This window comes from Echinops telfairi, unplaced genomic scaffold (assembly GCF_000313985.2).
Source record: "Echinops telfairi isolate 266 unplaced genomic scaffold, ASM31398v2 ScPeMD7_655;HRSCAF=1070, whole genome shotgun sequence".
Taxonomy (NCBI): domain Eukaryota; kingdom Metazoa; phylum Chordata; class Mammalia; order Afrosoricida; family Tenrecidae; genus Echinops; species Echinops telfairi.
Genome location: NW_022104553.1, coordinates 15,583,295 through 15,602,115, shown reverse-complemented (window position 1 = coordinate 15,602,115; position 18,821 = coordinate 15,583,295). Strand labels below are relative to the sequence as shown.

At 45.9% G+C, this 18,821-nt stretch overlaps 1 protein-coding gene across 2 annotated transcripts in view; it reads left to right on the top strand.

Annotated features, from left to right (window-relative positions):
• The first annotated feature begins 57 nt into the window (after positions 1–57).
• The window catches only part of LOC101664297 (zinc finger protein 239-like), a 25,653-nt gene continuing 6,889 nt past the window's right edge, over positions 58–18,821 (top strand). The window contains exon 1 of one of the 2 annotated variants that reach the window (XM_045292350.1): positions 58–76. The gene's annotated coding sequence lies outside the window, so the exon portion shown is untranslated. Of the gene's footprint in view, positions 77–12,223; positions 12,442–18,821 lie in introns of those variants that run through there. The other variant, XM_013008042.2, reaches the window with a different exon arrangement.

The following is an 18,821-nucleotide window of genomic DNA, read 5'->3' as shown; positions in this document are numbered from 1 at the left end:
GTGCGGACGCTCGCGGAATCGCGGCGGCGGCCGCCTTCTGCTGCTGAGGAAGAGGTCAGAGTACCTGGGGTAAAAGGTAAAAACTCTGCTTGGAGGCGGGAGCGCCCGGGGCGGTGTGGGAAACGGGCGCCTAGAAACTGCCGTGGAGCCAAAACGGCTTCACCGGTTTCCCCAGGGCCTCTGCCGCGGCCCCGGTGGATGGCATTCCCGGCGTCCCTTGCCGCTGGGCCTAGTGTGTTGGCCGCCGTGTGCGTGGGATGACGCCCCAAGTGCAGTCCACAGCCCAAGCCCAGTTTGCAGCGAGAGCTTGCAGCCGGAGACAGAGAAGAGCTGGTGATATCGGGGTTGTTGGTGAATGTAAACCCTGGCTTGGAGATGCTTGAGCCTGAGTGGTGCCGGCAAGTATGTCATTGCCTGCAGACCCAAAGGTTGGCGGTTCAACCCTAGTAGGGCTGCGGAAGAAAGGCCTGGTGGTGGGCTTCCTTAAAGAGTCCAAACCTGATGCTGCTCTGTAGATTCTGATTCATAGCGGCCCTGTAGAGGGCTTCCGAGACTGTAAATCTTTACGGAAGCAGACAGCCTCCTTAAAAACAAAGAACCGTGACGTCAAGTTGATTCTGACTCGTCTTGCTGCTGCAGAAAGCCTGGTGGGTTCGAACCTTCAACCTTGCATTTAGCAGCCAAGACGCTTCCCCGATAGAGCCACCAGAAAACCTTGTAGAGCAGTTCGGCTGGGCAGTATGGGGGCCGGGGAGGGGGGTGCAGGGGGGAGAGGGGGTCTGCCAGGGCGTGCTGTCTGGATAACAGCTAACACCACCAATGTGGAGATGATCTTATTACCAATTTATTGCCCTGAAATACATCTGCATCATGAAAAAGACAGGCCATCACTATGGGGAAAAAAAAACCCCGACAGTTTTGGCAGTGGTTGTGCATTTCTTAGCGTGTCTATGTACTTCTATACAAGAGAGAAAAATTAACTGACCCCTACTGTTTGCTCCACCACATTCATTGATATATGTGCAGCTAAAGTAAATATATATATATATACACACACACATATATATACATATATATATATATATCCCTTGTCAAGCACACATGGACACACACATATATGTGTATACGCACTCTCCCTCCCAGCACGTACTCATAGATCCCCGATGATTGCAGGATTGTGGATATAGCAATTCTTGCCTCTGTTGCCTTTAACTCTTGCAAACTTCCCGCTGTCTTCCCCTACTTCCATCATTTTCCCCCAGCCTCCCTCCTATGCTTAATTTGTTATTCTGTCTCTGGTTTACCCATGTAGCCTTTTTAAGTTCATCTAATGTGTGCATTTTATGCTAGAATTGTCCCTTGATATGGGGATGCTTTTGCTGCATCCCACAAATGTTGATAAGTTGTATTTTTATTTGATCCAACATATTTTATAAGTTTTCTAGATATTTCTCTGCCCTAGAGCTCTTTATAATTGTGTTGTCCAATTTTCATATATTTGGGATTTTCCCAACATTCTTTTTATCTTTACAAACCTTAAGGTGGGTTTGAACCTCCAACTTTGGGCTAGTAGTCCAACACTTTACCATTTGTGCCACTCAGGGTGTCCCCACCTAATAATAAAAGGGTCTAGTCTCCAAGAAGATATAAAAATGTAGTCTGTGTATATCTAGCAATGCCAAAACCCATGCTCACTCATCAAATTGAGTCCTTTCTGGTTCACAGAAACCCTATAGGTCAGAGTCGTACCCTGCGGGTTTTCGAGGCTGGAAGTCTTTACGGGAGCAGAAAGTCTCCTCTTTCTCCCCTGAGGCATTGGTAGGTTCAAACCACTGACCTTGCAGGTGGCAGGGCAACGGGTAACACATGCCACCAAGGGTCCTGGCATGTGGCAATAGAGTATCAAAATACATGATACTGTAATCCCCCGTACAAAATACATTTAATCCCTGATTAAATAGTGACATTAGGAGGCAAAGACAAATCTAAACCTTGTATATTATGCAGCCAGAAAATTAGATGACCCGAACATCACTATCAATCTCATTGATTTTACTGACATTTAAAGATTAATCTATCCAATAACAGATTCCACATTCTTCTCAAGTTCAAATGACACGTTCACCATCAGAGCCACTCGTGACCATAACACACAACCTTAATGAATGGAACTCAGACAGCCTCAGAACCTCTGTACTGGGTCACTGTGAGTTGGAATTGACTCAGTGGCAGTGGTTTAGGGACAGAGAAAGGAGCGAGTGGGAAGGAGTTCAAGAGCTAAAGAATAGGCTTGATGGAACTGACGTATGGAATGTTATAAGAGCTGTAAGAACCCCCAATAAAATGATAAAAATAAAAAAAAGATGGGAAAGAATTACGGAGCAGAAGACAGCAGAAGCACCCTAGAGTTCACGCATGGCCTGGCATGGTTCACCTTCCCGACAGTGTTGTTGGGGTGTGCCAGGTGGATTCTGCCTCATCGTCACTGGCACGACAGAGTGCACCTGCCTCCTAGGGCTTCCAATGCTGTGCATCTTTATGGAAGCAGGCTGCCACGTCTTTCTCCTATGGAGTGGCGGGTGAGTAACAAATAACTACCCTTCTCTTTGGCAATGGTCACCAGGGTTCCTGATTAAAAGAAACACATTGCCATTGAGTTGATTGTGTCTCATAGCAACCCTTTCGGACAGAGTAGCACTAACTACCTACAGGGTTTCTAAGGCTGCAATTTTTATATGGTGTCACCATAGCTCTGTGGGGGAAAGATGTGAGTCTTCATGCATAAAGACTCACAACCTTGAAACTGTATGGAGGGAGTTCTACTCTGTCCTCTAAGCTATGAATCTGAATCAACTTGACGAGAGTGGACTTTTGGTGGTAGGGGTGGTGGAGGTTAAGCTTCAGTGGAGCTTGTCTTGTTCCCGTGGATTGGCTAGTGTCTTGAGCCACCTACCTTTCCATTACCGGCCAAGCCCCTAAGCACTGTGCCACCAGGGCTCCTGTGTCCTGATTAGTGGAGCCACATTTACTCTCCACCTGAAGCTGTTCTGGTTCCATAGAGCAAAATTTAAAAGCCAGCCTGGAAATGTCTATGCTCTTTCAGAGTAACATCTGCCTCCCAGAGCAAGCCTCAAATATAAGGAATTTTCTGAACCGGCAGCATCAGTCACATACAATTCAGAATGTGTAGTATCCTCTCAAAAAATGTCTCATGTGCCAGGTCTGTGTATGCAACCTGAGCAGATTTTTAACATTTATGTGCATTTTCCAAGTTTTGTGCAATAAAGATCCAAATATTCTGTCTCACATCAGTCAAATTGTGCCCCATAGCTAGTTACTGAATAAGCTAGCCTGTCCCCAATGATGGAGATGCCAGAAAGCACATATGATCCAGCTTCCCCGATTCGATGGATGTGTTCCAAGACCACAAATGCTGTGTACATCTGATTTAACTCGTGTTGTAAACTACAGCATAGAAGCAGAAGATGCATGGAAGCGGTGTTTACTTTTATTTTGTTAACTATATATATATTTATATAATCTTTCATTGACATATCTTACTCATTCCAATATATCCCTCCACTTCCCATACAGTTCTGGTATGGGTTCGCATGCGGTGGGGTTATACAGTCATCAGTGCTATCAACTCCCCTCTTCCCGTACCCGTCAGGGAACCCCCGCTCCTGTCACTGGCTCTGAGGGTCATCTATCTTGCTACCAAGTACCAAGCGATCTTAAATATACACATGAACATATGCAATTCTGAAATGATTGATGAGGTCTGTCACAAAGGCCTTCATGGTAAGGGGAGGAAATCTTCCAGAACTAGAGGGTTGTTATGCGGCCTTCATCAGTGCCACACCACACCCTAGATGTATCCTCTGTTTCATATGGCGCTTCTGAGAGGGACTGTCCATTTGTCTTGCTAGTGGATTTTGAGTCTCCACTATATCCACTCCCCATCCTATCGATTTGGTTGAGTGTTTTTTGAACTTATCCCTCTTCCTGTCCACACCTCGTGATCGCACAGGCTGGTGTGCTTCTTCCATGTGGGCTTCATTGCTTCCCTGCTAGATGGCCACTTGTTTAACTATAAGCCTTTAAGACCCCAGATGCTATAACTTTTGATAGCTGGCCATCAATAAGCTTTCTTCACATTTGCTTATGCATCCATTTGGTCTTTGATATCATACAATGCCACATTATTTGAATAAACCGTTCTTGTACTGAGGTAAGATTTAAGTAGTGGCCCAAAGCCCCTCTGCTTCCTTGTTGCATTTACATACATATACATATATAAACAAATATATATGTATTCATATATATTTATATACATGCAATATATAAATATATATATGGGGGAGTCCTCTTTTTTTTCCCCTTCTACCCCACTATTAGGCTTGTCTGTCATCCACCTCTCAGTAGTTTCTGTCAGATATAATTCGATTGATCAAACATGACAAGAAAAGCTACGTACTCCTCATGGTCCATTTTAGAACACTTACTGTTCCCCTGTACCCATTATTGTTGGCTCCCCACTCACCTCCCCACCTTCCTGCCATCCCATGTCCCCCCAGGAACCATTGGTCCAGCCTCTGTCTCTGTAAGATTGCCTGCCCTGCATATCTCGGTGCCATCTTCCTGGAACTGTTTTTAATTTTTAAAATGTATTGGTAAGGCAAAGACTGTAGAGTTTCTTAGAAGCCCTCATTCTCCTCACTGGTCTTATTGTTCCCCTTATAGACCTGTCTATTATTATTTGTCTAGCAGCCTGGTGGCACAGTGGTTACATGTTGGACTGCTAACTGCAAGGTCGGCAGTTCGAAACCACCATGACTATATAAATATATATATAATTTTATTGGGGGCTCTTACAGCTTTATAACAATCCTTTCCCTGTGATCTATCATTCTCGGAGAGCATTGTATTAAAGTCACCTACTATGGTTGTTGGGACTGTGATTTCTTTTTACATCTTTTGGAGCATTTGATTGATGAATTTTGCCGGTCTCTCTTTGAGCATGTATGTATTTATAATGCTCATTGGTTCTTAGTCTACTGTACCCTTGAGCAGTATATAGTGCCCCTTCTTACATGATTTTTAAGTTTGTTCCACATTCTTTTCCCATCTAAGACCTTCAAATGTGATGGCTTTCAGAATGATCAGTAGTAGTCAACAAGCACTGTAGTTCTTATGCTTTTAGGGATGTGGGGGCTTAGGCCCACATGGTCCATTAGTCCACTGGACTAATTGTTTCTATACATCTTCAATTTCCTTCACTTCTCTTTTCTTTGGATGGGGAGAGAGCAATAATTGCACTTTGGTCTCGTGATGTAATTTACATAAAATAAGATTTACACCAAATCTATAGCGGTCAAGTACGTTTTGATTCATAAGTACAGAACGGTATTAGACAGACATTGGGCATCTACTTAAGTACCCCCTCAGTGCAACACTTTGTTCTAATATCCCTGCATTCTTATCTATCCTCCCTCCGTATGTCTCCAAAATCCTGGACAAGGTGCATGGGTTTTGTTGACTGTGACTTCCATGGAAGCAGATTGCCACGGCTGCCTTCACTGGGTGGTTTCAAACCCAGAGATTTCCATGAGTAATTGAGTGTAAACAGTTTGCCCCACCCAGCAACCTCAGAATGCACACAGAAATTACTTAGCTCAGATAAAAGATAGTGGCATTTATTTTCAGAATTTTGCCTATACAAAGCATTCCCAAGCAAGGTAGAAAACAGAGAATACAAAACATTTTTAGCACTGTTTATATTCCTGAAAATTAAAACTTCATGTAAGAAGTTTCATGAAAGTGAAAAATGAAAATGAAAACAAAATTAACTCTGTACCTTCTGTTTGCATTTTTGAAGGGACCCTCATAGCACAGTGGCTAAGCACTCGGCCACTAATTGAGAGGGGGGCAGTTCAAGCCCATCAGTTGTTCCCTAGGAAAACGGGACGGCAATCTGCCGATGCCAGGATTATGCCCTTGAACATTCTGTGGGCAGCCCTCCTCTGTCACATGGGCTGCTGTGAGTCACTCGGTGGTAAAGGGATTTTGGTTTTGATGTGCTACTTTATTTTTCCAACCAGGACTGTAATTTTCCTGTTCTTACATTAAGCGGATCTTCTTACTTAAAGTTTTTTTTTTTGAGGGGGGTGGTTAGTATTTGCTCAGGATTTCCTCACATTTCTTAGCTGTGATGTTTTTGCAAAAATTTACTTTAGTTATACTAAGGCATTTTTCCTTAGAGATTTAAGTATACAAATACACACATACACTGCTTATTATGTGCCTGTTTGTAACTCTATATAAATCAATTTTAATATTCCCATACTGCTGCCAAGCATTTCATCTCCCAGTCATGGAAAATGAAATGCCATGCATGGAAGATGTTGACTCAGAAATGTGGTGACCTTTGTGGTCGACTTGTTCCTGTCAGTTTAGAAGGGTCCCTCTATTTCAGTATCCAGTAGTAAATAATCAGAGCTGTTCTGGAAGAAGGAAATAAATGTTCTTCTTTAGGAATGCTTCCCTAAAACGTTGATTTTACGTGTGTGCGAAACTAGATTCAATAAAACATATTACCCACTCAACAGATTTGTACATAAGCAGTGTGTAGTTACATATTTCACACTGCCTCACTACCATTAGCTTAGACTCTCTGGCCTTTAATGTTCTCATCTGTGTTGGACTGTTACTGTTATCCATTCAAGTAGCCCTGGTGATGAAGTGGTCCAGAGCTCAGCTGCAGCTGTTGGGAGAAAGATAGGGTGGTCCAATCCCCCACAGATTTACAGCCTTGGAAACCACATGGGCCAGTTCTCTGTCCTGTTGGGTTGCTGTCAGTCAGAATCCACTGGACTGCAAGGGGAGTGAATTGTCCATTTGGTGTTTCAAAGAGTGTCAGATCCAACGTGAGCATTCTTAATTAAACAAGCTAAATTGATTAGTCTAAAGATGATGCATAAATTAAACATTGTTTCTAGGAAATAGATTCAGGGGTCCCTCAAGTCTCCTGTATATTCAGTAGGTCTGGTTTCCTTATAAGAAAGTGAAGTTTGTTCTGAATTTTTTCCTCCTTTTGACCAAGACCCACTTGATCAAAATACTTAATAATGGCAGCTGGGCACAAACCATGTCTTCTTCCCAGAGACAACTACATTTACAGTCCATTTCCTTATCTAATTCCTGGACGACTCCGTCCTCTGGCTCTAGGGCAGGGGCTGGCTAAATGTGGCTCTCTTGGTACATACATGTGGCTCTGAAGTAAAGTTGACATTTTTTTTCAAGGATATTATTCAGATAACAATCATTTCATTTGTTTATAGAAAATGTATTTATGGCTCTGGAATAATTTTTAATATCGTGTAAATTTGCAAAAGTTTGCAAGACCCCCTGCTTTAAGGGAATTGAAGCCAGTTGTTGTTTCCCCACTCTGGGAGACAGACCAGGCTTTCCACTGCTGTCACAGTTAGTCATGGCGTCCCACAGGGGAAGTTCCACCCTGGTGCTAAGAGTCTACGGCAGTTCGCTTGGTTGTGAACCTCTGTTGTTTCTTGGATGGCTGCTTATATGCTGACTTCAGGCGTTACTCATTAGGAGGGAGAGTAGAAATATTTAAGAACCAATTCGGCCAATTGACCCAAAGCCTCTGAACCCTAGACTTCCAGGCCCAGGGAAAGGGTTCCTGTAGGGTGTTTCTTTGTACTCCCACTTACACAGCTGGGAGGGGGAAAAATTTGGTGGTAAGGGCCTGCTTTTTTTTTCCCCAGTTATATATAATCCAAGCCCATCAGGACTCCTACCGAAGCCTCAGAACCTCCTGCCATCAAGGCAGTGTCAACTCACGGAACCGCGCCTACGATCTTCCGAGACTGTGACTCTTTACAAGAGTAGAAAGCCCCATCTTTCTCCTGAGAAGCAGCCGTTGGTTTTGAACTGGTGACCTTTCACTTAGCAGCCCAACTAGTAACCACTATGTTCTAACTCACAAACATAACCAAGACAAGCCACTCCCAAGTAGGATTAGCACCACAGGTGCAGGGTTTAAGAGTCCTGGTGGAGCAGTGGTGGCTAAGCACCCGGCTGCTCTTCAGACGGCCAGCGCTGTGAACCCAGCAACTGCTCCATCAGAGAAAGATGTGCCATCTGCATCCATCCAGAACCCAGAGGAGCAGTTCCACTCTGTCCTTTAGGGGCGCTGTGAGTCCAGATCCACATAGGGTTAGGATTGACCACACATATTTTGGGGGGGCAATTCAGTCCGTGTAACACCTCCCACGGGGTCAGCGCCACACACATCATCCCGATCCTGGGCAGCTCCGTTCTTCTTTTACCCTCTTCCATTTTGCCTTTTTTGGATCACCCTGACTTGGGGTCCAAAGCCTTGATTGATGGACAACCCCCCCACACACACTGGTGTATTGCGGCTTTCCGATGTTCAGCCCTTTCACATCCACTGTCCCTGAAGCCTGTGTTCTCAGTTCTGCTTTACCTGCAGGGTGAGGGACACGGGGTTTTTTCTGGGCTGTCGGTTCCCTTCAGGACATCCAGTCTTTTTATATTTATAGGTTCATCCAGCACTGTGAGTTAGATGGGGGGCTGCTAGCTGCAAGGTCAGCAGGTCACCAGCTGCTCATCGGGACAAAAGTGAGCCTGTCTGCTCCTGCCAAGGTTCACAGTCCCTGAAACCCAGCATTGTATAGCATTGTCTTAGGTCAAATCAACCCATTCGCTGTGGGGATGAGCCCTGGTGGCACAGTGGTTAAGTGCTCGGATGCTAGCAGAAAGGTTGGTTATTCGAGCCCTCCGGCCTCTCCTTGAGGGAAAGCTGTAGCACTCTGCTTCTGTAGGGAGTACAGTGTTGAAAAAAAACCCTATGGAATGGTTTGACCCTGTCCTACGTGGTCAACATGAGTAGGAACCTTTGTTGTTTATGTACTAGGTTTTTCAGAATCCGTTTGATGGCAGTGGGTTTGGGTTTTGGGTTTAGGCTTGGCTTTTCTTTTTTCCTAACCTAGACTAGGAATTGCTGGGTGGCCCAAACAGTTCCGTGACTGATTACTAGCCAAAAGGTTGGAAGTTTGATCCCCATCTAGGGGTACCTCTGAAGACAACAGGCCTGGCAATCAGCTTCTGAAATGCTACCACCTGGGAAACCCGCGGTGCACAGTTCTACTCTGCACTCCATAGCAGCCCAGGACAATTTACTAGACCATCCTCTGCCAAGAATGATGAGTCGATAACAAATAAGGAAAACTGAAAAATAGTTGACACATTGAATTTTAAATAGATGATGGTCGTCCAGAAGAACAACCAATCTCTCTTGAAGAAACGTAGCCGGAAAGATCCTTAGAAGCAAGGTTAGCAAGGCTTCGGTTCATACTTTGGACATGTTACCAGGAGATACTGGTCCCTGGAGGAAGTCCTACTTGGCAAAAATAAAGCACAAGTGAAACAGAGCGAGCCCCTTTAATGAGCTGGATTGACACCAGGCTTGCAACAATAGCCTGAAGCTTAGCCATGACTTGGGGCCTGGTGCAGGACTGGCCAGTGGTTTGTTCGGTTGAACATAGGGTTGTGAGTGGGCATCAACTCAAGGGCACCGAAACCAACACGGAATTACAGTCACACCTCTGCCCTCATGGGGCTTATAGGATATGTAGAAAATGAGTATTGTGTAAATAACTATTCCAGGATATTCTAAAAACAGATGCCGTTACTTCCTAGAGATATTCAAGGAATCCTGTGATTCTCCATGAGTTTCATCAGGATTTGGAAAGTTGGCGTAGACACCAATGTGGATTTGAATTTTGTGATCCCAAAATAATCACTAGGGTTTTCTAGGCATAGTGTGTGGAATCCATTTGGAAGGGATGGAGTACACTGTGTATAAATATAAACCTGTAACTCAAGTGTTCACCTAGAACTTAAATACATGCTAAGTAACATGGGTGTTACGGCTTCCTGGTGGCACAGTGGGTAAAGTCACAGGCTACTAAGTGAAAGGCTGGTGGTTGGAAATCACCAGCTGCTTCCTGCGAGAAAGACGTGGCATCTGTTTCTGGCAGCGAACACCCTGGAAGCCCCACGCATAGGGCTGTTCTACCCTGTCCTCTAAATTCCCTGTGTATTGAAATGGACTTGGGGGAATGGGTTAGTAGGCTATTACAGTGAACCATGTTGAAATAAAGGCAAGCTGAGATGCATAGATTTAAATCATTTGCTACACATTTCTCACTATAAGACCATTACAAAATTATTAGCAGAAAGAATAGTCTAAAAATATGTGAAGTTTGTTGTTGTTGTTGTTGTTGTTTGGGGGGGGGGGGGTTTACTTGGTGTACCAAATAGAATTCTTGGGCCCTTGAAGAGGAAGCATTTCAAAGCGGATCTTTTGTTGTGGAATTCATTTTAAATTCTATATTTTGAGGCAACAGAAACATTCAAGGGCCTATCTAGTTTACCTAAACATTGCTTAGGTAAAACTTGAGACAAACAACACATCAAATTGCAATCCCTAGGAAAAATGTGTAGATTATCCATCGACTAGATAATAAACTGCTCATGAAAATAAGCAGCTTTAAAAACGAGAAACAGTGTTGCTGTTGAGTTTATTAGAGGCAACCACTTGCCTTTATTTCAGCATGATTCACTGTAATATCCTACTAACCCATTGCCCCAAGTCCATTCCAATTCACAGGGAATTTAGAGGACAGGGTAGAACTGCCCGATGCGTGGAGCTCAGCCACAAAATAATTATTCCAGAGTAGATAGGATCTTTAACAATGCATCATTGAATACATCAAAACATCCCTTATGATTCCATATCTTCATCTGACTAAAAATGTATGCAGAAGCGTGTAAGTTCATTCATTCATTCCCTTCATCTAAATACTCACTCACCCATTCAGGAATGCTTCAAAAAAGGACTGAGCACACACAATGTTCCAAATAGCCTTCCTTTTCTGTTACCATGGTATGATTTTCTCTTGACGTTGTCTTTGTTTTAACGTGGGGCTATAGTTTTCTTACATTATGGTATACCTAGGTAACAAAATATTTGGCATTTCTGCAAACTTCACATATCCCGTTCAATGACATTTTTTGGTCATGTCGTTCAACCATCACCAGGAATCATTCCCAAGATGACCCTGTCTTTCAGTGAGGATATCAGCAGACAGCGGCGGTGGGTTTTCCGCATCTTTGTACCAGCCAGAAGGCGCTCCGGTGGTGAGAGGGTTAAGCGCCCGGCTGCAGACGGAAAGGGTGGCAGTTGGAAGCCCACCAGCCGACTCTGCACGAGCAGGGCCTGGCCATCTGCTTCCATAAAGATTACAGCCAAGAAACCCCTCCGGAGCGGTTCGGCTGCCACATGAGGCTGCTGCGAGTCAAAAATGACTTGACAGCCCCTAGCAACGGCGTGCGAGCCTAGTGACGCGGCGATTAAGGCCTTCAGCTGCGCACGGAAAGGTCAGCGGTTCCAACCCGCCAGCTGCGCCTCTTAAAAAAGCCAGCCCTGGACTCCCCGTGAGCCCCGTTCCACGCCCCACTCAGTTCTAGCCCCTCCCACTGTCTCTAGGCAACGGTGGGTAGGGGTCCTCTGACCCCAGGGAGCCCCCAGTAGGGCTCTAGGTGATTTTTTTTTTATTCGAGTGGGGGGGCGATGTTATCGTCCAAGAAGCGAAGACCCAATTCTCACACCAGGGCCAGGCGTCCCTGCTGCCTCTCTGGAAGCCCAGTCACCCCGAGTCACCCCCTGAGTCACCCGAGGCCCGGTCTCCACCCTGCACCGGGCGCCAAGCCCCGAGGCCGGGGGCGCGCGAAGCGCAGCGTCCGGGGACACCGCCAGCGACTGCGGCACTCGGCGGGCGCCGAGGGGCCCCAAGAAGGGTTTTGGGGGGCGCTCCCGTCAGCCCCCTCCCCACGGCCAAGTTGGTGACCTAGTCTTCCGAGACGACCCCACGCCGGGCCCACCGGAGGTGGCGGGGCCCCTGGGGCCCCTTTAAGAAGGGTGGAGCCCCTCCCAGTCGCGGGCGGATGCGGGTGGGAGACGCCATTTCCCGATGCCCCCCGCGGGGTCTCGGGCCCAGGGCCGCGCCCTGGGACGTTGGGCGGGCCGTGCGCTGACGGGCAGTGGGGCTCGGCCAATGAGGGCCCGGGAGAGGCCACTTCCGTGCCTGCGCGACGCCGGGGCGGGGCGGGACTTAGGGCGTCTTCCTCGTGGTCGTCATCTTAAGTCTTCTCCGGACCCCGCCTCAGGCGGCCAGAGCACCCCCGAGTGCCGTCGTCGAAGGGACAAGACCCGTGAACCCCAGCGAAGACCGTTGTCCCTACGGCAGCGAGCCCCGTCCGGGCCGGGCGGCGGTGCCCGATCGCCGAGAGCTCGCCGCTGGGCCGGCTCTGCCAAGATGGCGTGGGTGCGCTGAGGTAAATGCGGCCGCCTGCAGGCCTCCTGCCGCCCTCAGTTACAACCCCCCTGGGGATGCCGGCGCGCGGGGCCCTTTGTCCGCACGCGGAGGCGCAGGCTGGGGCTGCTAGACCCCCGGTGTGGCGAGGGGCGGCCTCCGAGGGGCAAGTCTCGCGAACCGAGGGGCTCGCCCACGCCCAAAGGCTGGCAAGTGCGCCGGGGCCGGGAGCGTTCGGGAAGCGGCTGCGTCCGCGGGCACCCTGTGGGGAGCCCCGCTGGAATGGCAAGCCGACGGCCCCTTCGGGGCGCTGGAAGCCCGCCGCGCCGTGAGCCTCCCCCCCGCCGCGGGAGCCCGCCGTGGTTAGAGGGCGCGGCGTTGGAGAGAAACCCTGGAAAGAACGGGACGGGGGCGCGGCGGGATGGCCTGTCACCCCGTCGTGACAGGCAGTGTTCTGTTGAGGATGTGGCCCTATTGTGAGGCCGGCGGACGTCGTGGGTGAGACCCTCACACCCACCCGTGCCCTGAGCAGGCCTTTCCCTTTTCCCCAAAGGCCGTTGGTTTCGCTGGCTCACTGCTAAGTGACTCTCTCCTGCTGGCTGAGCTGGGCGCGCGGCCCCATGTGTCCCTGCGTGGATTGACCACCTGCTGCCAGGAATGTTTGGAGAAAAGGGTAATTAGGGAGTCAGGAGTGGGGGGCGGTGCGCGGGGAGCGCAGTGTATAGACATCAGTGTCTCTGGGCCTGATTGTGTCTCCCTCCGCTAGTTGAGGTCCCTCCGTGGTACAAGCGCTCAGTTAAGAGGTCAACTTGAGAAACACCTTGGGAAGCCGGTCTGGCAGTCTGCTTCCTTAAAGATTACAGCCAAGAAAACCCTATAGGGCAGTTCTAGTCTGTCCTGTGGGAGCCCTGGTGGTGTGTGTGTAGTGGTTGTGTTGGCCCGGGATCTGCCTGTACACCAGTTTGAAACCACCAGCAGCTCTGTGGGAGAAGGACTGGACTTTCTAGTCCCAGAAAACCCTCGGGGTCACCATGAGTCAGCCTCGATGCCATGGCAGTGAGATTCCATCTCATGGGGCTGCCATGAACAACGTGTATTGTCGTTTTCTCCCGCTTGTCTGGGCGGGGAATTGCAGGCACTGACATAGCTTTACTTACAGAGGCTGAGGACTCTGCAATAGCTTTTGTTAAAGAGTTTGGGGACTGCTTTGTTTTAGATACTGTTGGTTTTCGTTCCTGTGACCTTTAAGTTCTGGATCAGTGCTGCCACTCTCTTGCTCAGTCTTTCCCTCTGGATTTATATCATGCTAGTCACCCGTGGTTGCACAATTCCTGAATAGTTGCTTGCTCACAGGTGGATGTGGTGGTACCCACTCTGCCAAGTGTCAGTTGTGTGAATGATTTTAAGATTGAGTCCAAACTCGACCAGGCTCCTATCCTTGCTCACTAGTGTTTGGTGCACACAAATGCTAGTGGACGTACCCTATTTCTACCTTTCTTCCTCATTTACCCCCCTATTTTTAAAAAAATGTTTTTTTTATTTTGCTAATTGAATATCCATGACATTATGGTTTTTACATTGTGCCAACATTATCATAGTCCTGTCTCAAGTTACTTCACCACTGTTAACATATAACTCACTATCTCCCAAACCTCCTAAAAAATAATTGCCCTTGCTGTCTCCCACTCCTAGTAACAACTAATCTTTGATATGTATATTATATTTGCCAATTTCAGGTAAGTGAACAGCATACACTTAAATTGTGGTGCTGCATATACATACACATACATTTTTTAAAAATCAGCAGTTTGCCTCTTTATTTTAATCATATGGTTCATTGGCACAAACTACATTCACAGTGTTGCATAATTTTACCACTATTTCTGACATTTCCCTCACCCCCAAAATGTATTACGTAACAACATCCTAGTCTCCCTTGTCCTCAGCCCATAATATTCTATAATCTCCCTTTTATCTCTAAATTTGTGTACAAAGTATTTTGTGTAAGCAGGATCATGGGATATGTATCCTTTGTGCCTGGCTTATTTCATTTATCTTAGTGTTTTGAAGATTTCTCCATATCTTAACATGTCAGAAGCTCATTGTTTATAGGTTCATAATTTTTCATTATACAGATTACACTTTGTCAAACCTTTGACTAATTAAAAATTACTTTGCTGTGAATATTGGTGTACAAGTATCTGCGTGTCTGTCTTCAAGACTTTGGGGTATGTTTATCTAGGAGTTGTATCTATTCTGATAAATGGCAATCACATGCGCACACAGAACTACATAGTTTCCAGGGTTCTAACATCTGAGAAGCAGACTGCCAGTCCTTTTTTCAGGGCACTTCTGAGTGAATTCCAGTTACCAATCTTTTGGCTGGTACTCAAATCTTAAAGCCTTCCTAAAACCAAAGCCAAACCCACTGCTACTAAGTTGGTTCTGACTCACAGCTATTCTACAATGCATAGTAGAACTTCTCTGGGTTTTCTGAAGGTGTTTTGTTTTGTTTTTTAATAGAAGTAGACTTCCTCAACTTTCTGCTGCTGAGCAACTGATGGGTTTGCGGCGCCAGCTCTTTGGTTGGCAACCCAACACTTTACCAGGGCTCCTGTTACAGTCATCCTCCGAATATAACGTGATACCTCGTTGGTTTTCTTTTTCCTAATGACTACTGTGGGAGTCCTGGTGGCATGGTGGTTACCCATTGGACTACTAACCTCAAGGTCAGCTGTTGGAAACCACCAGCCAGCTCTATGGGAGAAAGATAGAGCTTTCTACTTCCCTAAAGAGTTAGTCTCAGAAATTCAAGGGGGCAGTTCTACCTTGTCCTATGGGGTCTCTGAGTCAGAATTGACTGGATGGCAGTGAGTGAGAAAGACTCATGCTGTTGAACGTCTTTTCATTTGTTTAATGGCTATTTGTGTAGTTCTGGAGAACTGTATCCTTTGTTCAGATTTTTAATTGGATTGTCCCTTTGTCCGGTTGTAAAAGTTCTTTATGTCCTCTGGATACTCACTTAAAATGCAGTTTTCAAATACCTTCTCCCATTCTGTAGATTATTTTTTCACTTTGGTAATGTATCTCAATGCATAAAGGGTATTCGATATTTTATGAAGTCTAGTTTGTTTTTACTATTGTTTCCTATACTGCTGGTGTGTTGTCTAAGGACACTACCAAATACAATACACTGAAGATTTATTCATACATTTTATAATTTTAGCTCTTTATTTTTAGATTACAAAATAAGAGCTAAAAGTATAAAATGTAGAGGTAAATCTTCAAAGTCCTGTATTTGGTAAAATATTCTTAAGACAAGAGTGATAACAGGAGCCCTGGTGTGGTATATTGGTTATGAATTGGGCTGCTAACTGCAAAGTCAGCAGTTGGAAACTGCCTTGGGAGAAGGATGGAGCTTTCTACTCCCTTAACGAGTAAGTCATCTGGATGCTCTTGGCATCTTAACAAGATTAAGCCTTCCAGTCCATGAGAGTGGGCTCACTGCCTTCTGGGCAATTCCAACTCAAAGCTATCCTATACCCTAAAGGGTGCCCGAGACTAGATAAGGGAGCAGAAAAACTCATATTTCTCTCTCAAAGCAGCTGGCGGAATATAACTCTTAATTTCTTTTAAAGCAAGCTGTCCTTGGATTATGAGCAAGTTTCAGCCTTAAATCTGTCTTTACATAAAATTTGTAGTAGAACATATATGTCATAAAATGCTCATTTATTATTTATGTAGTTCATGTGACACATAGGAAACAACATGCTGGGGGTTGTGCGGTTACATGTTATATGCCTAAAATGTGAATATGTTGTGTGAATGCTTCAGACTGGGTATGAGGATGCTATGGGGTACTTTCCTGGCTCTTAAGCCCTTTCTAAAGAGGATGGGGGTGGGTGAAGAGTGTGGCTGCTTGTGTGTGTAATGAATATGGGATTTTATGCAAAATAACTGAGGGAATCAGCTGCATTCTCCTCTCCTGTGGGTTGGTGCTGTTTTGAGCCCTGTTCTCTCCAACATCCTTCCCTTCCCCATTTTCTGTGTTAGAGTGGCAGCCAGGTACAACTTAATGGACTGTTTGCCTGTGAGGTTAATGGGCATGGTTTGGCATAGGTTAAAATTGCACACATGGCGTAACCAGCCAAACCAAACCCGTTGTCATCGAGGCGTTTGCAACTCAGGAGTTTTTGTGAGACTATACATTTTTATAGGAGCAGAAAGTAAACCGTTCCACTGTTCTCCTGAAGAAATGGCAAGTGGATTTGAACTGCTAACCTTCTGGTTCACTTCCTGAGATTTAACCCACTGTGCCACCAGGAGAGTTGATGAAAAACCTGTTACCAACCATTAGATGATTCTAACTCTAGAGACCATGTATACATAGGGTTTCCAAGCTTTGGATCTTTATGAAAGCAGACCATGAAACAAAGTGTGGGTTTTAACTACCAGCCTTGTGGTTAATAGTCTAGTGCTTAGCCACGGTGCCACCAAGGCACCTTGGAGGAGGAGGCTCATCCCTGTTTGTACAAACCACCTTCCTCTGCTCCAGTCTGGCCAAGGGCATGGTAGCTGTCCATAAAAAGAAGACGCTGAACACTCCTGATCCTTGGAGGGCTCCGCTCTCAGCACCAATCTGATTGGCTCCAGTTTTTGATAGCTCTACCCCAGATGGAGAAGGGGGGTTAAGGATGTTCAAAGGGATCGTCATGAGCTTTGGGAAAAGGAGGATTGAGTCGGGAATAATGGGGAAGGTGAAATGTAACAGACTGGGAATAATGTTGAATTCAAGGATGTGCCAAGGCTTAGAGTTCCAGGAACCAAAGGTTGATGTCAGGGCGCTATCTGGGTCTCTGTTCTCAGGTACCCACACCTTCCTGCCACTGAGTTTGAAAAGTTTCTCTCCAGTGAAGATGACTTAAAATGACTATAAATGGCTTTATTCATACCCTCACCCCATTCCTGCTCCATGCCCTCTATGTTCCAATAATCTGCAGTTCCCAGGAGGCCTGTGGGTATGTTCTTTGTAGTACAGCATTTTCTTCATACTCCCTCTCCTTTTGTATCCTAGCATAAGACCCTTAGTTGAATATGTGGAATGAGTGAGTTAGAAGCCAGGGCACAGGAGTAACTGGTGCAAGGTATACTGAATCCAGGCTGGGGTTCCACAGTGCTGAACCTCAATCAAAAGTAAAAAGTCTCTCACATATACACGAAAAAGATTAGGACCTATAAGTCTGGAATTAAACTTTTGCCCCACATCTCCACTTTCTTTCTTTTTTTTTTTTTTCCACATCTCCACTTTCAATCAAACATTGCACATGCTTATAAAGTGAAAAATAACACATACCAGGGAGAGATACGCATTCTATACTTGAAAAAAAAATCAACCATATTAATCCAAAAGGATGGCATTTGCCAAAAATAAAAAATAAAAAAATCAGAAGGCCAAAAAAGGGTGAGAAAAAAAGGACAGATGGGAATGGGAAGCGCAGGGAGGAAATGGGGAGCGTGCTGTTTCATGTGTGCCATCAGTGTCCCAAAACAAAGTGGTGAACTGCTGAGTGGAAAGCCAGTCTGTAAACTTGCACCCAGTTAAAAATTAAAAAAAATTTTACAAATACCTACTGCATATACTTGAGTGTAAGCCAACCCGAATATCAGCCGAGGCACCTAATTTTACCACAAAAACTACATTAAAAATGTGCTGAAAAACGGCGTATACACAAGTATATACGGTAAATAAAACTCAAGGTTTTTTACAAACTACCTTTAAGAGCAGGAGAGGGATTCATCTCCAAGTTGATTCGTTATTAGTATTAATATGGGCATGCCCATTAATCTGGGCTTGTGGACTTGACCAAGACTGCGGTTTGTTGCAACTAACTATAGACGGTTTAAACAAACCTGTAGCCAAATAGAGAAAAGGGAGATTAAATATTACACCTGCAAAAGAGGGAAAGTAACAGGCATCCTTGGACTGGTCGTGGACAAGCTGTAGCCTGAGGAAATGGAGCCCTCCTGCAGATTGCAGTAAGCTTGTTCTGTATGCAGGAATAAAAATAGATAAACTCGCATGTGCACCCATTTGTTTTGCTTATGCATGAGCAAATGTGGTGAAGAAAGCTGACGATGCCCAGCTATCAAAAGATACAGCGTCTGGGGTTTTAAAGGCTTGAAGGTAAACAAGCGCCATCTAGCTCAGAAGCAACAAAGCCCACGTGGAAGAAGCACACCAGCCTGTGCGACCATGAGATGTCAGAGGGATCAGGTATCAGACATCAGAGAACAAAAAAATCATATTGTGATTGAGGGGAAGTGCAGATTGGGGACCCAAAGCCCATCTGTAGGCAACTGGACATTCCCTTACATTAGGGTCGTGGGGAGGAGATGAGCCAG